Source organism: Chlorocebus sabaeus, chromosome 8 (genome assembly GCF_047675955.1).
Source record: "Chlorocebus sabaeus isolate Y175 chromosome 8, mChlSab1.0.hap1, whole genome shotgun sequence".
Classification (NCBI taxonomy): domain Eukaryota; kingdom Metazoa; phylum Chordata; class Mammalia; order Primates; family Cercopithecidae; genus Chlorocebus; species Chlorocebus sabaeus.
The window spans coordinates 138,421,630-138,445,350 of record NC_132911.1 but is presented as its reverse complement, the minus strand read 5'-3'; the positions used below and the strand labels follow the sequence as shown (position 1 = coordinate 138,445,350).

The following is a 23,721-nucleotide window of genomic DNA, read 5'->3' as shown; positions in this document are numbered from 1 at the left end:
CCTGGCCTCAGAGGATGCCAGTGGAAACTGCAGGTTGTCCAAATAGGAAAGGGGCAGCATCCCATAGTGGGCAGTGGGGGAAAAGAGGACCAGCTCAGCCATGGGACCCGGAGCCAAGGACCAGGAGAGCTTTAGGGTGTCCTGGTATCTCTGGAGGGCATTTTAATTCAGCCCCAAGGCTCCTTGTAGGGCCCTAACTGGCTTCCTTCTTAGTGTTAGATATTCTCCTTGTGTCCCTGCTGGTGGGCCTCTTCTTCAGGAGTTGCTACCATTTCTGTGCCCCCTAGGGTTATTATTATTGCTTATTATTATTATTATTATTATTATTTTTTACTATCAAGCTGGTCTTCAGTTTACCTAGATGTTTATGCCAACTTTGTGCTGTTTGCTAGGGATGCAAAGTCCAATATGACATGTTCTTCCCTTTTGAGGATTTCATGCAGTCCTGGCAGTGGAAAACGGATTCCTTTAGGAATGGGGCTAGGTGCTGTGATGGAAGTAAGCCTTGAGTATTGAGGGTTTCAGAGTGGGTGCATCTACCCCAGCCCGAGGGATTGTGGGAAGGCTTCCTGAAGGAGGAGATGTGTTGAGCTGGGTCTTGTGGGATGAGCAGAGGTGCCCTGTAGAAAGAAGGGACAGCTGGTGCAGTGACACAGGTGTGGCCCACCCTTTGTGACCAGGTGAGTACTGAGCTTGGGGAGGGGCATGGGGTGCTGGAGGTCTGTGATGAAGGGCCTTTGATTAGCGGGAAGCTGTTAGGACTTTGTTTTGGAAACTTTGAGGGACAGAAAGATAACAAGGCTGGCGGACTGGCCTTTCAGAAAGAAAGATCTCTGGCAGCTGCCAAGAGACAGGTTTTTTTTTCTTGTTTTGTATGTGTGTACTATATATACTGAAGTGCATAGACTTAAAGTGTAGAGTTTGACCACTCACATAACCCACACTCCTAACAATATTCAGAACTTTTTCATCAGCCCAGAAAGTTTTATCTTGCACCTTACTGTCCCATCCCTGCTCCTCACCCCAAGCAACCAATAGTCTTTTTATTTGTTTGTTTGTTTCTGAGATGGAGTCTTGCTCTTGTTGCCCAGGGTGGAGGGCAATGGCGCGATCTCGGCTCACTGCAACCTCCGCCTCCTGGGTTCCAGCATTTCTCCTGTCTCAGCCTCCTGAGTAGCTGGGATTACAGGGGAATACCACTACACCTGGGTAATTTCTGTATTTTTAGTAGAGACGGGGTTTCACCATGTTGGCTAGGCTGGTCTCGAACTCCTGACCTCAAGTGATTTGCCCACCTGGGTCTCCCAAAGTGCTGGGGATTACAGGCGTGAGCCACCGTGCCTGGCCACAATCACTAGTCTTGATGTCACCATAGATGAATTTCTTCTTCTGTAGAACATCATATAATTCTTTTGTGTCTGGTTTCCTTTATTCAGCATAGAACTTCTGAGATTCAGTAGTTTGTTTCTTTCTGTTGCGTGAATATAGCCACAGTCTATTTCCAGTTTTTCGTTATGGGGAATAAAGCTGCAGTGAATGTTCCTGTACAAGCCTTTTTGTGGATATTTATTTTCATTTCTTTTGGGTTAATAAGTACATAGGAGTGGAATTTCTGGGTTATAGTGATGTTTTAACTTTTTAAGAAACTTCCAAATAGCTTTCCAGAGTCATTTGTATCATTTTACGTTCCCATCAGAGAATTCTGTCAGAGAAATCTGCTTGCCGTCTGTCCTTACCAGCATTTGGTATTGTCAGTCTTTTATTTTGTCTTCTCTAGAGGATATGCAGTGGTATCTCCCTTAATTTGCATTTGCCTGATGACCAATGATGTTGAACATTTTTTCTTGTGCTTATTGGCCATTTGTGTCATCTTTAGAGAAATGTCTATTCAAGTCTTTGGCCTATTTTAATTAATTGGGGACTGGGTGTGGTGGCTCATGCCTTCAATCTCAGCATTTTGGAAGTCTGAGGTGGGAGGATTGCTTGAGGCCAGGAGTTCAAGATCATCCTTGGCAACATAGTGAGACCCCACCTCTACACACAAAAAAAGCTGGGCATGGTGGTGGATGCCTTTGGTCCTAGCTTATCAGGAGGCTGAGGTGGGAGGATCGCTTGAGCCCAGGAGTTCAAGGCTTCAGTGAGCTGTGAACATGCCACTGCACTCTAGCCTGGGCCTCAGTGAAACAGTTTCTCTAAAAATAAACAAATAGGCAAGCAAATACATAAATAGGATTTATTGTCTTTTTGTTGCTGGAATGTAAGAGTTCTTTATATATTCTGGATGTTTGTCTTTTGTTGTATATATATGTGTGTGTGTGTGCATGTGTATGTTGTGAACATTGTCTCCCAATTTCTGATCACTTATTTGTCTCTTATCTTTTGATGAATGGAAGTTTGTAATTTTATTGGAGTTTTATTTGCCATTATTTTTACATTTATAGGAGGTGCTTTTTGTATCTTCTCTTAAGAAATGTTTTCCTATTTTAAGGTCACAAAGAAAGTCTCCTAAATTTTTTTTTTAAGGTTTATATTTCTTGCTTTTATTAGGTCTACTATCTATCTCTAATAAGTTTGTGTATGGTATGAAGTAGGGATGGAGAATGTTTTTTTTTTTCCTGCATGTGGATACCCAGTTTTTCTAGCCTCGTTTGTTAGAAGAACCTTTTCTTCCTCCATTGAATTACTTTGACTCTTTTCTTGAAAATTATGTGTCAGTTCACTCCTGAACGTTCTGGTCTGTTCCACTGCTCTATTTGTTTATTCTTTATCAGTACCACACTACTTTGATTACTACAGCTTTATAGTAATTTTTGAAGTATAAATAATAAGCAAGAGAACACTTTTTGGAGGGACAAAAATGCAGGCAGGAGAGTTTCATTAGGTGCTGTCCTAGTGCAATCCCAGCTGTAGGGATGAGGAGGGACAGATTTAGAGAAGTAGTTCAGAGAGAAAGCCCTTGGGACTGGTGAGGGATTGACTTTTACCTTAGGGACCTGCAGGCATTCCATCTGTGTTTGTTTCTAGGGAAAGGGGAATGGTGAATATAACAGGCTCAGGGACATGAAAACTCTGCAGGCTTCCTATGTGCAGCCCTGGGTCTATAATCTTCAGTTTCCTCCTGTGGTGGTAGAGAAGCATCTTTTGAATTCTGCCTGGTTTTGTTTCTGAGTTGGTGCAAGGGACTTGTTCAGGGCTAGCCCGGTTCCAGGAAGCACCTTGGGAAGACCCTTCCTCGGGGAGAGAGCCCCACAGGGAACCAGGCTTAGGTAATGCAGGGAAAAGGGGCCCTGAGGGGAAGCAGAACTGGGTGGAAGTCCTGGTCCTGCTGTCTAACAGCCCTGGGGCCTTGGCAAGTATCTTGAGCCACCATTGCATCCTATATTATATATTATATGAAAATGGTCCCCACAGACCTACTAGGTAGCGTGCTCGTAGAGTTTTCATACAGGAGGATTGGGAACATACCTGGCATATGGCAGGGGACTTTACTCTTTTCCACCATCCGTCTTTTCCTTCTTTCCCTCTCCTCTCTTCCCCTTCCATTCTCCCTCTGTCAGCCTTCACCTTCTTTCCCTGAACATTTGGATCCAATCCCTCATCATGCAATTGCAGGGGAATAAGATAGGGCCTGATCATAATAACTATCATTTCTGTAGACCTGCTCAGTTGGGTGCTTCACACCCATTCTTTAGTTTATTCTTCACAAAAGGTCTGCAAGGTGGGCCTATTATCTCTGCCTTGCAAGTGAGGATACAGAAGCTCAGGCTGGTTCCTGTGGCTGTCCAGCTCCACTCAATCTCTCCCTGTGCTACTGGCCATCTGTGCTTGCTGATGTGGTCATAAATATCTTTGAAGTGCCTGCTGTGTGTGAGGCCCTATCTGGGCTGCGTGCAGTGACTGAGGTACCAGCTGGTAGGTGGCTCCACAGCACTACTCACATATCCTCTATGGGAATGGTTCTCCCAGGAGTTAGGTATCGAGGGGGCCTTGAGACCTGTTCTGAAGGAACTCACAGTCTGCAAGGCGGACAAAACTAATTAAAATGAGCAAAAGGTTTGAAAGATTCTTTAACAGAATAATGTATAAAAATGATCAATAAACATATGAAAAGATGATCAACATCATTAGTTCCTAGGGAAATGCAAATTTAAATCACAATGAGACACTACTACCTACCCACTGGAATGGTGAAAATTGAAAAGAATCCCAAGTGCTGATAAGGATGTGAAGCAGCTGGAACGTTGATACATCATTGGTAGGAAAACAAAATGGTACAGCTACTTTGGAAAATAGTTTGCTGCCTTCCTACAATGTTGAGGGTACACTTATGTATTAGTCTGCTTTCATGCTGCTGATAAAGACATACCCGAGACTGAGTAATTTATCAAGAGAAAGAGGTTTAGTGGACTCACAGTTCCACATGGCTGTGGAGGCCTTATAATCAAGGCAGAAGGCGAAAGGCATGTTTTACTTGGGGGCAGGCAAGAGAGAATGAGAACCAAGTGAAAGAGAGATGGTTCCAAGACCTGAACCATCAGGTCTCATGAGACTTATTCACTACCACGAGAACAGTATGGGGGAAACAGCCTCCACGATTCAATTATCTCCCACTGGATTCCTCCCACAACATGTGGGAATTATGGGAGCTACAATTTAAGATGAAATTTGGGTGGAAATACAGCCAGACCATATCAACTTAACATAAAAGGTAGCAATCCTATTCCAAGAAAAATGAAACCTATGTCTGTCTGAAGACAGGTATACACATGTTCATAGCAGCTTTATTTCTAATAACCCTGTCTTAGTCTGATTTCTGTTGCTTATAACAGAATACTTGAAGTTGGGTAATGTATAAGGAAAGGAATTTATTTCTTATAGTTCTGGAGGCTGAGAAGGCCAAGGTCAAGGGGCTACATCTGGTGAGGGCCTTCTTGCTGGGTGGGTACTCTCTGAAGAGTCCCAAGGTGGCACAAGGTATCAATGGCAAGGGGCTGAGTTTGTTAATGTACTATGATCAGGACTCTCTTCCTCTTCTTGTAAAGCCACCAGTTCTATTCTCATGATAACCCATTATTCTTTTAACTCTTTAATTCATTCATGAGAGCAGAGCCATCATGGTCCAATCACCTTTTAAAGGCTCCACCTCTCAACACTGCCACATTGGGGGTTAAGGTTCAACATGCATTTTTGGAGGGAACATTGAAAGCATAGCAAGCCCCAAACTGGAACCAGCCCAAATGCTCAACAGCTGGTGCAAAGATAAACAAATTGTGATATATCCATACAAAGGAGTACTACTTGGCAATGAAAAAGGATGAAAAAGTGATGCGGGCAGCAACCTGAACCAATCTCAAGGGTGTGTTAAAGAAGCCAGACACGAAAGACAACATACTTTGAGGATGGGAGAAATTAGAACCTTTGTTCACTGTTTGTTGGAACGTAGAACAGTGCAGCTGCTGTGGAAAACAGTATGGAAATTTCTCAAGAAATGAAAGATAGAATTACCATGTGATTCAGCAATTTCACTTCTTGGAATATATTTCCGAAAATTGAAAGCAGAGTCTCAAAGAGATATTTGTATACCCATGTTCATAACAGCGTTATTCATAATAGCTAAAATGTGGAAACAAACCAAGGGATGAAAGGCTAAGCAAAATGTAGTGTATACATAAAATAGAGCATTATTCAGCCTAAAAAGGATGGAAGCCTGACATAGGCTACCACATGATGAACCTTGAGGCCACTATGCACAGCAAAATAAGATAGTCACAAAAAGACAATTACCAAATGATTACCCTTACATGAGGTTGCTAGAGTAGTTAAATTCAAAGAGACAGAGCTAGGATGGTGGTTGCCAGGAGCTGGGGGAAGAGGCATCTGGAGTTAGTGTTTAATGGACATAGAGTTTTGGTTTTGTAAGATGAAAAAGTTCTGGTGATGGACGGTCGAGATGGTTGCACACCAGCGTGAATGTATCTAATGCCACTGAACCGTATACCTAAAAATAGTTAAGATGGTAAATTTTATGTGTATTTACCATAAACACACATTTACACGGGGGTGGGGGGTGAGGGCACTGACTGAAGAGGCACCAGGAGCTTGGTGGGTGCCTGGGACTGGTCTGAGTCTTGACTGTGGCGATGGGTCTCTCGATTTAAACTTATTCACTTGCACAAGGGTCCCTTGGACAGTGCTAGAAGCTTGTACAAGGTACAGTAGGGGGATCAGTGACGTGGTCACTGCCAGTCAGTTCTGCCTGGGCTGGGCGAGGGGCTCAGGAAAGCCACAGGATGATGTTTGAGCAGATTGACCAGGCCAAGGAGGCACAGCAGGGGGCAAGGCAGGAAACCATGAGGGAGCCCGACAAGGTATGCAGCCTCTGCCTCCCCCTGGACTGGCCAGAGCTCCGCGGAGGCATGGCAGTTGCAGCCCAGAGTCCGACAGTGAACCTCCAGGTCCTCGTGCATTCTTTGTACAGGGGTCAGGTCTGAGCTGCCAAGCACTGGGGTGGAGGGAGGGGAGTGTGCTTAGCCGGCCGGCTCTCCTGCTGGAGCTGCCAGCACTCTGGCTGAGCTGTCCAGTAGCCTCTGGCTTGTGAGGCCCTGCCCATGTCCTGAGTCTCTACCTCCATCAGTAGGGCCAACTCCCTGTCCATCTAGCCTGCCTTTCTCTCCTCTCCTTGGTCTTTCTTCTTGCTGAGTTGGGTGTCTGTGGGGTCCCCCACCCCAGAAATATGGGCTCTGGGAAACAGCACTGGCTTTGGAGTCCCGGAGACCTAGCTTTGCATTTTAGACCCACAATGTGATCATTCTTGTGACTTCTTTGAGCCTCAGTTTCCATTTCTACAAAATTGTGGCTAAACATGTCTTCATCTGAGGATTTTATTCTCTGAAGAACCAAGTCAGGTGAGGTACACACTGAACTGGCTGCTGCTCAGGAAGTGTTTTTGAGGTGATCTTGAGAGTTCTTGCTGAGCAAGGCCATGTTGAACTCAGTGCCTAAGACTCCATCAGAGGCAGCTTGCAGCTTTTCAAAGTCTGTCGGGGAATATCACTGCCTGATGATGCACAGGACTTGCAGCTGTCCTTGGCCCCACTGCCCGCATGCCACTTAGCTCCCCACAGGTGCGTGCCAGCCTTCCGCCTGAGCCGAGGCTCCTGCCCTGGCGCCTTGTCCATCCCGACAGCATGACTCTCCAGCACTCACGTTCTTAACCACCAGAGAGGTTATCTGCATTCCCAGCTTCCACCGTGTCCCAGTGCTGTGGGACGTGCTTTCCAACCATTGTTCTCTGCCAGCGTAACTGCAGTTCTCTGATGTTGGGATATTATCTTTGATTTACAGACAAAGAAATAGAGGGGCAGAGAGGTTTGATCTCATGCTGGTAGGTGGTCCAGCTAGGATTTGAGCTTTGGGCTATTCCATCCCAAACCAAACTGTGCTCTTCTCAGGCTACTGAGTGGACTCCATCATATTTCTTGAGCACCTGGACTGTCAGCACTTCCCACCCTACCTCATTTAATTTAATGACCCAGGGAGGCAGATGCTGTTATTGCCATTATACAGATTAGGAAACGGGCTCAGCAGGTTGGAGTCATGGCACAGAGTCCACTCCTCACTAGGAGTGCAGCCAGACTCACCCAGGTCAGTGTGGTCCCAAAGTACAGGTCTTTACACCTGCAGGCCATGGGTTAGCTCCTTTTATTTCCTCTGTTGTCATTGCTTTCATGTCTCTGTTCCTTTCCCTCTTTGGATCTTACTGTTCCTTAGAGATTGACAGAAGCATTTCATACTTGGGGGTTATTAACCCTTTCCTGCCAGAGTTTACTCTTTGCCCTTGTGGTGGGTTTGACCTGCTCTCAGGTGTGGACCCTGGCTCTATGCTCAGTTCCCTATGCAATGCAGGGAGTGGGTGAGGGGCAATGATTAAGATCACCGGACTTTAGGGAAATGGGGGAATATGGAGATACGGTTGCAGAAATATGAGGTGCCCTGGAACACCAGGCTTTGACTCTGCCTTTTTAATGTCGATCTCACTCTCCTCTTCTTCTCTTTCTCCTGCTGTCAATTTTTAGAAGACAAAGTAATCAAGAAAAACATTCTGTACTTTTCCTTTTTAATTTTTTTTGGTCTTTGCTCTCTAATAGGAAGACTATATAAGAAATGCCCACAGAAGGGCTTGAATTGGGAGACGAGTTTTGGTGATGGGAACTGATGGCTAGACGGTAGGTAGACAGGAACATTGATGGGATTTGGTGACTGTTTCTTGGTGCCCTTCCGGGGGAGGAGTCAAAGGTGAGAGGGTGGCTGGGTGGCCAGGAGGGTGCTGTGCCCTGGATCCCTGGGGGTATCCAGGAGGCTGGGTCTGTTGAGTGGGAGGAGGAGAGTTCCTCTTTGGGACACAGTGACTTTGACGGTTCACCTGATCTTCTGATGCTTCTACCAGAATGTCCCAGGGAAGAGGGGCTCAGGGCATGAACGATTTGGGTGGGGCATGGTGTTTGGAATTCTTGGATGCAAGGAACATAGATTTGATCAGGGCATTCTTTATTATTGCTCTTATTATTTTAGTTCAGAATTCCTTAGCAAGTCTACTGGAGTGTCCAAATAGTTGGCTGTCCTGCACTGTCAGGTTTTCCTGCTGCCTCTCCTGGGCACGCTGTCTGTCTCTTCCACCTTCCCTTGCCTCCTTCTCCTGCTATTATTTGGGTCATTCTTTTTATTTTTATTTATTTATTTATTTTCGAGATGGAGTCTTGCTCCTTCACCCAGGCTGGAGTGAAGTGGCGTGATCTCAGCTCACTGGGCTCCACCTCCTGGGCTCAAGTGATTCTCCTGCCTCAGCCTCTGGAGTAGCTGGGACTCCAGGCATCTGCCACCATGCCTGGCTAATTTTTTTTTTTTTTTTTTGTATGTTTAATAGGGACAGGGTTTTGCCGTGTTGGCCTGGCTGGTCTCAAACTCCTGACCTCAGGTAATCCACCCACCTCGCCTCCCAAAGTGCTAGGATTACAGGTGTGAGCCACTGCCCCCGGCCTTGGTCGGGTCATCCTTCTGCGTGTTCCTGACCGGCCCTGGTGGCTCCCTTATCCCAGGGCTTTTGGAGTTTTCTCTGTGTGCAGTCTGAGCAGGTAGGAGGGACTAGGTGACATAGGAGTCTGTTGCTCAGCACTGGGCGTGTTAAATATTGTTGTACTGGCTCAGTGTGGTGGCTCACGCCTGTAATTCCAGCGCTTTTGGAGGCCGAGGCAGGCGGATCACTTGGGGCCAGGAATTTGAGATCAGCCTGGCCAACATGGTGAAACCCCTTCCTTTTTTTTAAGTTTTTAGTTTTTTGAGATGGAGTCTCGCTCTGTCGCCCAGGCTGGAGTGCAGTGGCGCGATCTCGGGTCACTGCAAGCCCCGCCTCCCGAGTTCACGCCATTCTCCTGCCTCAGCCTCCGGAGTAGCTGGGACTACAGGCGCCGCCACCACGCCCGGCTAATTTTTTGTACTTTTAGTAGAGATGGGGTTTCACTGTGTTAGCTGGATCTCGTGGCCTCGTGATCCGCCCACCTCGGCCTCCCAAAGTGCTGAGATTACAGGCGTGAGCCACCGCGCCCGGCCGGTGAAACCCCTTCTCTACTAAAAATACAAAAAAAGGCCGGGCGCTGTGGCTCGCGCCTGTAATCCCAGCACTTCGGGCGACTGTGACGGGTGGATCACAAGGTCAGGAGTTCAGTACCAGCCTGGCCAAGATAGGGAAACCCCCGTCTCTACTAAACATACAAAAATTAGCTGGGCATGGTGGCGGGTGCCTGTAATCCCAGGTACTCTGGAGGCTGAGGCGAAGAATTGCTTGAGCCAGGGAGGCGGAGGCTGCAGTAAGCCGAGATCGTGCCGCGGCACTCCAGCCTGAGTGACGGAGCGAGACCAATGGAGCCAGACTCCGTCTCGAAACAAAACCAAACCAAAAGCAAGCCAAAAACATTAGCCAGGTGTGGCGGCGGGCACCTGTAATCCCAGCTACTCTGGAGGCTGAGGTGGGAGAACCGCTTGAACCTGGCGGGTGGAGGTTGTAGTGAGCCGAGATCGAGTCACTGCACTCCAGCCTGGGCGACAGAGCGACACTCGTCTCCAAAAAAAAAAAAATTGTTGGATGAGTTTCCTGACGGGGCAGCTCAGAAACCTTTAATATGCCTGAGAGAGATATGTACAGTCCAAGTTTTTCTAGATGCCGGGCGCTTCTCGCCTGCAGCCTCCTGAGACTGGAGCGGGTCCCCAAGACCTAGGAGGGCCCCCTGCTGGGCGGGGACGGCTACCAGCCTCAGGCCACACCCCCTCAGAGTGCTGGTTGGTCTGTGGATGGTGTCATGTGCTCATTCTGGGCCAATCGGAGCCTTCCGTGGTGGCAGGCTGCCTTGTCCCACCTGGGCAGGGCTGTAGCCGCGTATTGGAGAGAAGCGCGGGTGGGTGGCGCCTGCCGGGGATAACTAGGGTGGTGGGGCTTCCTAGGAGAGTGCGCGAGTCTGGGAAGGAAGGGTGTAGATGGAGAGGGAGTGTCTTCACCTCTGCATGCTCCGTGGGAAGCGGCGGAGGCGCCCAGCATCCCTTCTACTCTGCCCTCGGTGGAGGTTTACTAGGTAATTCTCCCGATGCGAGTTTCCACTCTGAACTTTCGTGTTGATTCTTCGGTGGCTTGAGAGGTGTTTGGGCTGTTCTCCACTCCTGGTCGCCTATAGCAATTCCTGGCAGGAATGCCGTGCTGCTCTGTAGGGTGGCCCAGGACTCACCGGCTGCCTTGGTTGGCTAGAGATGCGGCCTGGGCCGGGGGGGCCTCCTTGGTTAGAGATGGCCCGGGCCTGGGGGTGGCACCTCCTTGGTTAGAGATGGGGCCAGGGCCTGGGGGTGGCACCTCCTTGGTTAGAGATGGGGCCAGGGCCTGGGGGTGGTACCTCCTTGGTTAGAGAGGGGGCCAGGGCCTGGGGTTGGTACCACGTTGGTTAGAGATGGGGCCAGGGCCTGGGGGTGGTACCACCTTGGTTAGAGATGGGGCCAGGGTCTAAGGGTGGTGCCTCTTTGGTTAGAGATGCGGGTGCGGACAGGGCCTGGGGGCAGTGCCTCCTTAGTGAGAGACGCAGGCAGAGCCTGGGGGTGGCACCTCCTTGGTTAGAGACTTGGGCTTCTGGGGGGTGGCACCTCCTTCGTTAGAGATGGGACTTGGGCCTGCGGATGGGCTCCTCCTTGGTTAGAGATGCGGGCAGGGCCTGGGGGCAGCGCCTCCTTGATTAGAGATGCAGACAGGGCCTGGGGGTTGATGCCGCATTTGTTAGAGATGGCCAAGGCCTAGGGGGTGGCGCCATCTTGGTTAGAGATGCGGGCAGGGCCTGGGGGCAGCGCCTCTTTGGTTAGAGATGCTGCCTGGGCCTGAGTGGGGGGCGGTGCCGCCTTTGTTAGCAATGGCCCAGACTTGGGGGAGTGGCGCCACTTTGGTTAGAGATGCGGGCAGGACCTGGGGGCAGTACCTCCCTGGTTAGAGATGCTCCTGGGCCTGGGGAGCGGTGGTGCCTTCTTGGTTAGAGAGGCAGGCAGCGCCTGGGGGAGCGGTGCTGCCTTTGTTAGAGATGGCCCAGGCCTGGGGGCTGGCGCCACCTTGGTTAAGATGACCGGGCCTGGAGGGTGGCGCCTCCTTGGTTGGAGATGGCTGGGCCTGGGGGCGGCGCATGGTTAGTTACGGACGGAGGACCTGGGCCTGGCAGCTGTGGAGTGGCTCTTGCCTTTCAGAGACAAAGATGGAGAGGGAAAGGGGTATGGGATTTGCTCAAGAGGGTGGCCAGGGGCCCTACTGGAAGCAGAGCCGAGGCTTCTCACTTCTCAGAGCGCCCGCAAGGGCCTTCTTGGCCGGAGTGCCTCCCCGGGAGGATGTGGACGCAACCCCCTTGCGCTGGGCCTGGAGTGAGCTCCTCCGTTGCTGCCTGGGCCATGGTTGGTTCGTCCTCCTCTGGACGCTGCCTTCTCCTGGGTTCTCCCTGCCTGGCTGCCTCCCCTGAAGCCCTGAGACCCGTCAGTTTGTAGGACGACCGTCCTGCTGTGGGCATGAGAATCCTCCCTTTCCCAGGTGACTTCATTTTCATGTTTTTTTTTTTTTTTCAGTTAGTCTTTTGAGAACTAATTTTCCAACTTTAAAAAATGAAGACCTTAGATATATAATGAGGCAAGGTTTAGGGAACTGTAGTTATAGTGATAACTACAGTAATAGATTTAATTGCTTTTTCTATTTAATACTCCGAATGTCTTCTGGGGAGAAAGGCTTTGGTTACATGGACACCTTTTATTCTTTGAGCCAACTTGATTTGAGGATTCCGGTGGGGAGGGGGCACAGGGGCACACTAGAGCTGTAATTTCTGCAAGTAAAAGCGCATGGATCTGGAGTTTCTGGAGTCTTTAGAGAGGCAGGGAAGACCCAGTGATGGGAAGGAGAGGCGAATGAACCAGGAGGATGTCTAAATGGAGCCTGTTCTGTGTTGACCTCTCCTTGAGACTCTCAAATACTGAAGGCATGTTGGATGTAGCGTTTGTTCTCATTTAACCTGTTATTATGACATAATTTATACTTACAGAAAAATGGAGAGAGTAGTACAAAAACTTTTCATATGCCCTTCACTCAGTCTCCTGAATGTTAGTATTTTACTACATTGCTTTGTCCTGTCTTTCAGCCATTTGGGATAAAGTTGCAGAGCTGATGCCCCTTTGCCTATCCCTAAGTATCTTCGGTGTTTACTTCCTAAACACAAGGGCGTCCTCCCACATAACCACGTTTCAGTTATCAAAATGAGAAACAGCATCAGTGCAGCGCTCCTCCTGAGATTCCACTGATTGTCCCAGCCACACCCTTTATGGCGGAAGGACACCCCAGCCGCGTGCCGCATTCCAGGGTCATGTCTCTTCACTCTCTGAATCTGGAGCGCTGCCTCTGGCCTTGTATTCCACGACATTGATATTTTTGTGGAGTATGGGCCAGTTATTTTGTAGACTCTACCTCCCTTTGGCTTTGTGGAATGCTTCCTCGTGAGCGGATTTAAATTCTGCATTTCTGGGCAGGAATTTCGCAGAAATAATGCTGCGTTCTCAGCACACCATAGCAGGAGGCATGTGATCATGATTTTTTCCATTACTGGTGATGCCACACGTTTGAGGAGGTCAGGTTGCTTCACTGTAAAGTTACTGTATTTCCCCTTTGTAATGAAATGCCTTGTGGTGAGCTCTTTGAGACCGTGTGTTTATCCTGCTACTCCTCACTCCAAGGACTTTCTTCATTCAGTAGTTTCAGCACCCATTGATGATTCTTGCCAGAGTTGGTTAGCATCAGGATGGCTGCTACATGATGGGTGTCTAATTCTGTCATTTCTTCCGCACTTACTAGTTGTCTTCTCCACACCCCCCTCCCCCTGTTTTATTGAGGTATAATTAACAAAAATTGTATGTATGTAAGGTATACAATGTGACGCTCTGATGCAGGCATACATTGTGAAATGATTATCACAATCAGCTAATTCACATAGCCGTACCTCACATTGTTGCCTTTTTTTTTTTTTTTTTTTACTAGTTGTCTGTGTAAGCAAGAATGTTCTCTTTTCCTTGATTTATATTTGCGTAGACTCAGGAATGCTTATTTTAGTCAGTGGTCTGTAATCTTTTCTCATTGTTTAATTTGATGCTCAGATTCCCCCATATTTGGCCAGTTGTGTTAAAGTGGGCCTTTGTGTTCCTTCAGCATGCCCCCGCTTTTGTGAGGACTTCCTTGCTTTCTGGTACAAGATATTCTGGGCTCATTTTGTGCTTTCCCTGTTCCAGCTCTGGAATCAGCTGTTTCTACAAGGAGGCCTGGTTTCTTTTAGTGGAGAGTGGCATTTAGAATCGGAGGTCTGGGAACTAGGTGAGCTGGGTGTCATTGCCTCTGTGCCCTCTCAGAAACACAGCTAGGAAACAGAGGGATGTCTGTACATATATGAGACATACATATATCTAAACTCAGTACACACCTACACAATCTCTATTTCCCTCTTAAAAATCATTGAGTTCACATGGATTTTTCCAGTTGCAATTCAACAACACAGTGTATTCTGTCCTCTCCCCTTTCCATGATAACTCCCTTCTCTGACAAAGAAAATTCTGGATCTCAGTATCCATAGTATAGTTACTTATTTACTCAGTCCTGGACTATACCAAAAATAGTTTCAGAATCAGGAAACCATGTCTTTGTGAAAAAGAAGCCTGCTACCTAGAGTTCAGTATTTAATTAGAGCTCTTCTTCTCTTTAGCCTGAGGCATCTGGTGTAAACAGCAGCTTCCAAAGTTACTTGGGTTGATCGTCTCCTATTTCAGTGCAATTATGGTTATTCATTTAAAGTATGGTTTTGTTCATTTGTTTGTTTGTATTTTGTTTTAGGATTTCCTCCCATACTTGTTTATTTTATTTACTTTCATCCTCTGACTAGGTGAATTTTGGAGGCGAGCGTATTTCAGTGAAAGGACTGAGTTTCACTTCTTTTCGTTTGTGGGGCATGAACAGGGAATGGCAGAGGGCTGAGGGTGTAAATTTCCAGGAAGGAGTGGAAGTCCTGGGTGGCTGTGGCCCTGAAGGGACTTACCCCATTGAGGTAGGGATGGGGCACCACTGCTGACACCTGCATTCTGAAACCCTTCAGCAAGCATCTTTCTTCTAGTGCTTTGTCTTGATTCTGGTTTCTCTTCCTTCAAACCACCATTCTGATTTGCATTTATTCCCGTTTTATAGATGAGGAGTCAGAGGATCAGAGAAGTTGGTTTTCTCCTCTGCTGGGGATTGGACTGGGGGCTTTCCCACCCTGAGCCTGATTTTTCTTTCTTGGCACACCATCTTCTTTTTCTAGAAAATGAGAGTGAAGAATGATTTAGTTCAGGCCGGTGTGGTGGCTCATGTCTGTAATCTCAGCACTATGGGAGACCGAGGTGGGCAGATCACCTGAGGTCGGGAGTTCGAGACCAGCCATGACCAACATGGAGAAACCCTGTCTCTACTAAAATACAAAATTAGCCAGCTGTGGTGGCAGGTGCCTGTAATCCCAGCTACTCGGGAGACTGAGGCAGGAGAATCGCTTGAACCTGGGAGGGTTCAGTTAGTTCAGTTAGTTCAGATTATTCTCAGGGATTCTTAAGTGAACACTCTGGAAATGTTCTGGTTTTCATGATAAAGGAAGTGCAGATAAGTATCTTTTATAGCTTTAACATGGATCTTTTAAAGCACTTTACTATATTTTGAATTAAATGATATTGATGATTTTGGAGCTTACAATCTATTGAGGGAGACAGGTTAAACCAGCACAGCATTAAATCCGTGATTACAAATTGTGGTCATACTGCAAGGCAAATAAGCAGGAGGGAGTATCAGAGACCTCATTAATATTGAAGGGGATTTACGAAAAGTCTCTCTGAGAAAGCTAAGATGGAGCTGAGACTTGAAGAATGAGGTTCCTGAATTAATAAAAAGTCTGAAAACCAGCGAGCAGATGCTTGCTTACTCGTCCTCCTCACCTTGCAAAATTGCAAGCCTGCAGGCCAGAACAAGCTGCCCTGTGGCCGGAGTTCTCTTTTGTCTTTTATCGCCCCCTAGGGGACATGTGTGTGAATGGTCCTGCTACAGGTGGCTTGGGAGATACCCTGTCTGTGGAGGCGCCCGCTGCAGTGGAGACTGGTCTCCTGGCCACCATCACAGTGCAGGCCCCGCCTGAGCATGGAGCTGAAGGGCCAGGATGCCACGCCTGCAGGAGAGAAGACCCAGGGCCACTGGATAGCTTGTTCAGATGCTTACGGCACTTGGCTATGGGAGAGACTGGCCTTGCCAGGGACACCCTGAGGCTGTACTAGCCTAGTGTGGTGAGGAGAAGGGGGGCAGCCTTTCTGAGGCTCCCAGTGGTGTAAACACAGGTGGCAGCTGCCCACAGTGATGCCCCTGCATCAAGGGGAGGGTCAGGTAGGGCTTTCTGACCTTGTTTAGACACTGGCTGGGAAGCTGGACTTGGACACTCTGTCCTTTCCAACAGCAAGAGTCTACAAAACTAGATTATAAATAACACCACAGTCATGTAAAATTATTCTCATAAACAAAATGGAATTGCTTATTTATGTTCCTGAAGGGGAGGGTGTGTGTCTTCCTCATTTCTGATTGCACCTAGCATGGTGAGTGACAGATGCCAGGCATTCATTTAGTGTTGAATTATGAGGCCAATGCACATAAATGAAAAGAATTCTGCTCTTTTCTCCTAATAAAAACTGAACAGCCCAGATATTTGGATAATACATTAAATATTTATTTTATATTTTGGTTACCAGGAAAAATGGGCCAGATCATTTTGGTAGGCTGGGGATGAGTTGAGGGGATGGTTTGGAAAATTATTCTTTTTCCAGTGGCTCTCCTTCCTCAAATTTAAAGCTCTATTCTGGAATTTGAAAAGACCCTAGACACATCTAAATACTAAGGGGAAGTTCTTTCTTCAGGTTTAATTTTGAAAATCAGAACATTTTATGTAACTGAGACTGATATAACTGAGGCCAATCTCAGACTTTTGTAAAGCGAACATTTGGAATTGAATTTGCATGTTTTCCACATCTGCCTCCAGTTCCTGCCCAGCCTGTTTTTTATCTCCTTGATAAGGACCTCAGGATCCCTGAGCACACAGTCAGCTTTTAAACCTGTGACAATAATAAATGAAAATGTTCGTCTGTCATCTGCCTCTCCTGTAACAGTGCAGACAGGGACTCTGGTCTACAGGTTCTAAATCTGCTAATTCTTAGTCTCGATTTTCCTAACTCAGTAAATCGCGAAGAGTTTGGGAGTGTTGGAAGCTTCTACTACCCTGCTGGAGGTCAGGGAGTAGAACCTGTGTACTGCATTTCCTGCTGGAGGTCAGGGAGTAGAACCGGTGTACTGCATCTCTCTCGTCTGCAGGGAAAAAGTTTCCTAGTATTCTGGAAATAATGTGAATACTGGATTCGTGCCTAGTCCGAACTTTGATGTGCTGTAGGTGAAAAATAACACATTGGCTATTGAAGACTTAGTGCAAAAATTTAAAATTTCTCATTGATCTTTGAAAGTGGATTATAAGTTAAATGATTCTATTTTGGATATACTAGATTAAAGAAAACATCATTAAAATTATTTTTTTTCTTGATTCTTTTTATTTTAATATGGCTACCAGAACATTTTAAATGACATCAGTGGCCATGCTGTGTATCTGTTGGATAGCACTGGCCTGGACAAAGCATCCAACCTCTTGCCCCGTGCTTTCACAGACCTGGGCTGGAGTGCGTGTCCTTGCGCAGAGTCACACATCTGTCTGTGTCCTCCACTCGAGGAAGTGTCCCTGGCAGGGAGGCCATCTCCAGGAGCAGTGCCTAGCACCTTTTAAGAACAAAGTAGCTGTTGATTGAATTCGGCCTTATATATTGTTTTCAAGCCTGTTTCACCTAGTAGATTGACTACCTTGACCGCTGGAAATTCTACTCGTTTTTCTCTTTCATGGCTGCCTCTGCTCTCTATCGTAACATGCGAATCACATCTTTGTTGAATTAAAACATCCCTGAATTAAGGGAAGGAGGCTTAGTAGAGTCAGCATTTCCAAGGACTTGGGTTTTGTCTGGCAGGAATTCTCACCCACCATGGTGTTGATGCGGGGCAGGTTCTTGGCTTCCTTCAGGAGGGAATTCAAGAGTGAGCTGCCAGTGGTAGTAGAAAACAGCTTTATTGAGGCAGTGACAGTGTTACCGCTCCCGTGGAGCAGGGCTACCCCGCAGGCAGAGCGCCAAGAGTAGCAGTGCTTTGCAGCCATATTTATACCCACTTGCAATGATGTGCTAATTAAGGGGCAGGTTATTCAGAAATAGCCAGAAAGTGGGTGGTAACTTCCCGTGTTGCCATGGCAAGGGGCAGTAACTTTTGGGTGTTGCCATTGCAATGGTAAACTGTTACGGTGCTGGTGGGCATGTATTATGGTGATGGGCAGTGAGAGGTGCTTTGGGCCCTTCTTCCCACTTTTGACCAGTCTTCAGTCTGGTCCGGAGTTGAGTCCTGCCTGCCTTCTACCTCAGTGTGATGTTAGTAAACTGCAGAAACAGGGAAAAGTGCAGGCAGCACCTTCATCTGCTGTGTGCCAGGCACTGTGTTTGGTGCTTCACTGGAATAAACTCCGTGCATCTTGAAAACCCCAGGAAGCAGAGTGTGGAAACCATGGCTGGACACGTCTAATGAACAAACGGGTTGAATCCCACCTACTGCAGCTCTCGGTTCCCTGAGGCTGCAGCAAGCTCTTATTTGGTCTCTTCCTTCTCTTGATGGGTTGAGGATGCAATGGGATAGAAAATGCGGGTAGAATTTGAGGCCCCTGAGGGAGAGGGCGGAGGTCGAAGGTGGCATGTAGGACCCTGAACGAGTGTTGTGTTTCCAGAGCTGGAACTGGGTGGCAATTTTCTGCTCCCTTGCAGGGCTCCTGACAGCTCCTCCAAGCACCTGCTGTGGCTCAAACTCTGGAAACCCAAGTCCTGGCTCCTTTTCTTCCCTTTGTCTCCCCCACCTTCTTCTCCCCTTCCTCGTGACTCGTTCTCTTCCCAGCTCTTGGGATTTGGATCCCTTATTTCTACTTGCTGTCATTGTTGGTGCTGTGTTGTTTATATTGTCTCTCAAAAAGCTTCTGAATTGCCTGTGTCCTTGGTTTCCCTAAAGAAAGTGTGTGTGTGTGTGTGTGCGCATGTGTGCTGTATGTGCATTTGTGTATGTACGCATGCGTGTTTTGTGGGTGCATGTGTGTATGTGTATGTTTACGTGTGTGTATGTGTATTTGTATAGATGTGTGTTAGAGGACAGCAGAAGCAACTAGAGACCCAGTAGGTAGCTTTAGCTATCCAGCTGAACGTTTCTGGATTTAAAAATTTCTCTCTCCTCTTCAGCATCGACGCTGTTTTTAGCAGCCTACAAAGCCTTTTCCCAGTATTCCCCTACCTAAGACCCCCACCACAAGATCCCCCCACCACCCGTCATTCTTACCCGGGCAGCTGTGGTTATCTGCATTTTTGAGCTGAGTCCATACGGATTCAGGAAGGGAAAGGCAGCTCCAGTCACACGGAAGTGGTGATGCCATGGGGTTTGCCATGGTGTTTGAACCTGGGGCTTCTGACCCGAACTCAGTGCTGAAGCTGGCTTTCAGGCGGCCCTTTACTTCAGAAGCGAGATGAGAGGTAGACCGACCCCACAGAGGAACCGAAATACGCTAAAGCAACACAGACCAACAGCTGGCAACCCGGACGTGTGGTCGTGATGGGCATTGCTACTTCTCCCCAATACACTAGAAGATGGGAGAGGATTTTGCTCCTTTTACTTTTGATGTGGAAATGACCACAGAGACTTGGTTACTTAGAGGCATCGCCTGAGAGCTGTGGGTAGGAGGCTCCTCAGGGCCACCTCGTCAGTTTGTCAGTGGGGAGCTGTGCTGTCCAGGGTCTGCAGTGGGGCAGGGGGTGTTCCTATACCCTCAGCCCTTCCCACACATCTGCTCTCAGGATGGGGGGCTGTTCCTGTTTATGTAAAATGATTTGTGTTGCTTTCCTGAGGGCCACATTTTAAAGCTATGATTATTGTGTTAAATGTGAATATATTCCATTGCCCAGGGGCTCTCATTTTGAGAGTGCTTAAAAATAACTTAAAAGAATTTATGCCAAGTTTCAGCATGGAAGAGATGTGTATGCATAAAATTATAATGCAACTGTTGGCCCAGCCTTAATTATAGCTGATGCTGAGTATTTCTCATTTTATTTTGTTAATCCAGCTTCAGCAAAGAAACACCCACGGGATTTCTCTCTTGCGTTTAATAAACACGTTAACTGTGTGAGCTATGGGATTTGGCATGTTCATCAGCATTTTATGAGATGCATGATAATCATTTCACAAATTAGGGGTGTGCATTTATTGGAACTTCAATCCACTGAGCCTCAGAGCCGGGAGGGAGGCACCTTGGGGATGATTTATGGGCAGGGGAGCAGCAGGAGGCAGGAGGGTTGGTTCATATTGCGTCCCTGCAGGTTGAAGGGGAGGAGGGTGCTGGTGAGTCTGCCCCACACCCTTGCTTTGGTTCAAGATGCTGTCTCTGTGTCTCTGCACGTTAGCCTCTGCATAAGGCCTGAAGACTAGGCTCCACTTTCAAACACTCCAAGGCCACTTTTAATGTGGGCTACTCTTCTTTCAGAAGAGACACTGTGAGGGATAAAGAAATTCAGAGACGTATGCAGAATCCATCCACTGGAAGTATGAGAGCCACTAAGGAGCTCAGAGGCCTGGGCTCCTGACCAGGCGGGTACCCCTCATACTGCTTTGTGTACAATGGTGCCTCCGAGGGGCCAGGTACTAAGTTAGGCACGTCGTCTTCGTGATGTCCTGTGGTCCTCTCTACAGCCCTGTGCAGACGGAAACTGAAGCTCAGAGAGGCTAAGTATGTGTGCACAGGGTCACACGGCTACGAGGGCCAAAGTAGTGTCCCGATCTGTATTGTTTTAAATGAGAGGTTTACTTGTGAATCAGAATATTGTTTTTTTTTCCCTATTATCTTTTCCTTTCAAATTTGCTGTTCACATTTTCTTAGATTACTGTGTTACATGCATGTAGAGAAGTATGCATAGGATAAACAGCTTAGTGAATGTTCGCAAATTGAACTCACTGCATAACCAGTGAGTAACCAGTGTCACATCTGGAAGCGGAACTCCCCTGCACCCCAGAAGTCTCTGGTCCCAGCCCCCAACCCAGGATAACCCGGACTCAGGGCAGGGTGGTTGTGCCTGCCTTGTAGCCATGTCAGTGGAAGCATGCTACCTGGATCCTGGGTTAGGTTTATTCCTCTCCATGTCATTTCTGTCACATAGAAATGTGGGCATACACGGGAAAGTCCCATAAGAGTTGAAAATAACTTACTCAGGTTGAGAATTGGCCAGGTGGCGGCCAGTCTGTGGTCAGAGTTGGTCTGAGTTACCTGCTGGGGCTGGCCAGGGCATCTGAGCTGTTAGGGCAACTGCACCCGCTCTGGGGACCAGCAGCAGCAGCGACTCCACCTAGGAAGGACAGCGGAGTCTGGTCCTGGGCCAAGGATGTGTGTTTGGGTTGCAGCCCTGCTGTGTGTCCACCTGCTGTATCACCTTGTAATCCCCTACCTGGCCCAGTTAACTCATCTTAAGATGGGAACAGCAGCCCCTCACTTACTGGGTTAATGTGAAGGTTAAGTGGGGTGACGGGGAAGGCACCAGCCAAGAGTTAGGCAATCAGTAAACACTAGCCATGTTTTTTAAAATTATGGCCATTCAGCTGTAGTGCCCTGATGGGCCACCGGAGGGTGGTGTTAGCACGTGTATGTCGCCCTCCCATCGATGAAGCTCTGTACTTTCTGCCTGACGGTAACTCCCAGTGTTGTTTTGCTAAAAGCCTGTCTGCCTCTTACCTGGTGGTTCACTGTTCCCTGGTTCTGGACCTGCTGCCAACCTGTGCAGTGGGCATGCTCATTAAGTATGTGGTCTGGGTGGGTTGGTATCACTTACATCTGGCATACTGTTATTTTCCCGCTGTTGCTGCCCAAAATGAATTGCTGTAGTAAATTATAACAAACACAGCAAAGTCCCCTTCTCCATGTAGCTCCTTTTCTTAGTTGTAATTAATCATTTGAAATGTCCTTCTAACCATGACGCTGGCTGTGGGCTGGGGAGACCAAGACTTACATTCCTCGCAGTATTGCTCTCTGTGAGCATTACAGGAAATAACAAGCGATTTCCCGTGGCAGGGCTAGGCACCAGGGGGGTAGGCAGATGTGGTGGTCGACTTGGAGGGTCTTGGTTAAGTTCTGGCTTTTTAATTTATCTGGCTGGGGGCTCCTTTGGCAACTCGCTAACTCACCTGAGCCCCAGGTTTCTGCTCTGTAAAAAGGGGATGATGACGGTGGTGGTGGTGATGGGGATGACACCATGTACTCGGCTGTTTCCCAGGACAGCAGGGAGGTTCCAGTGTGGTCACTAATAGGAATGTGTGTGTGACCAACAGGAGGCAGCGTAAGCACCTCCCTGCAGCTGGTGGCTGGGGCAGGGGAGGGTGGGGGTGCCACATTGTGCCATGAAGTCTTGATGTCTTCCTCTCCTTCCCATGACTGACACGTGGAAACTCCTAGAACACCAGCTCTGGGAGCTCCTGTGCCTTTTCCTGCCTGGCCTCCTCTAACCCCGGCGGACCATCTGCTCACCTGGGCCCTCCTTACATCCAGCCCACACATTTGCAGCTCTGGAATCTGGCACTTTGAGGCTAGGCTGCCCACACTTGCCACACTCACCAAGTTTCTCGTTGCAATGAATGAAACTTTTATGCCAAGAATGCCTTTTCCCCACGTAATCTAAATCTATCTTGCTGCTGGTTAAACTAGTTTCCTGTCTTCTTTTATTTTTTGGGTCATTTTATCAATGAACATATCTTTATTACATAAAGGAAGGGAGAAGTGTAAGACATATCCCTACGCTGCACAGTCAAACATCTAATCAACGTCAAAGAGAAATACCAGGAACCCAGCAGCTGTGTCCAGAGCTGGCATGTCCCTGTGGTATGGGCAGCCCTGGCCTTGATCTCGGTCTTGAATGAGTGTTTGGTCCTGACCAAGACAAGTTGACGTGTCTGAGGCCAAAGCGGTCTGGTGATCAGTAAGTCTTCGTCCCCTAAGAGGGAGATCTTATTATTTTGTCAGTTGCTATCCCTTTATTTCTAACACCCATATAAGTGTTTTTTAAAATTTATTTATTTTTTGGATTACATGTGTAATTCCTATTGTGGAAGATCTGAAAAACTCAGAGAAAATCTCTAATCTAGCAAAATCACACTAATTGTCTTCCATCTACCCAAGCCAGGCACTGGTATGGGGTGTTAGGGAGCTGGGTGGATGGGCAGAAGGTGCTGGGTCCTCTCCTTGGTCCCTCTCAATATCCCTCTCTTTCTCTGTCTCATGGTCTGTGTGTCTCTGTTTTTTTTTCAGACCAGTTTCCTTGGCTTTTCCCCTGTAAGTTAACAACTTTCCCCTAGTCATCCAAGTGGAAAGCCTTTTATCAGAAATTGCAAATTGGCAACCCGCAGGCCAGACCTAACCTGCAGATTTGCTTTGTTTGGTCTGCAGAGGCTGCAGAGGTTTTTTTCTTTTCTTTTTTTTTTCTTTCCCAGAAAAATCTTATTTGATGGCCAGTGCTTAAAAATCAGGGGATTCCAACTACAAGTTCAATATTTGGGCCTCCAGGGGCTGGACCTGGGAGGCAGCTGCCGCATCAGACAGGGCAGGCTTTCTAAGTGCCCCCATCCGCTGTCTCCAGACCTCTGGGATGGGCCACCTGCCTGGGGGGCAGGAGCTTCTTGCATCCATTCCTGGCCAAGTACTGGTCTGTGGGGGGCTCTTGGAGGAGCCGCCGCAGCTCTCAGTGTGTCTGCCCTGTCTTTAACCTGTCCTCTCCTCACACTCAAGGCTCTTCCAGCAGATGAGGCTCTTGGTTCTGTCCCCCACTGGCTACGTGGCTTCCACTGCCTTCTCCTCTCCTTCCTCCAGCTGTCTAGCCACCTCCTGGAGCAGTTCAACTTCCCCTTTTCTGACAAACCTCTTCCAGGTGCTCCAGCCACAGAGATCTCTGCCTTCTCCGCACATGCTCCTGTGG

General features: G+C 47.9%; 1 protein-coding gene across 3 annotated transcripts in view; it reads left to right on the top strand.

Annotated features, from left to right (window-relative positions):
- Positions 1-23,721, top strand: part of ZFAT (zinc finger and AT-hook domain containing) — a 233,530-nt gene that overhangs the window by 5,428 nt on the left and 204,381 nt on the right. Inside the window, exon 1 of one of the 3 annotated variants that reach the window (XM_038000102.2) lies at positions 10,603-10,622. The exons of the other annotated variants lie outside the window; for them this stretch is intronic. The gene's annotated coding sequence lies outside the window, so the exon portion shown is untranslated. Of the gene's footprint in view, positions 1-10,602; positions 10,623-23,721 lie in introns of those variants that run through there. 3 annotated transcript variants of the gene reach the window in all.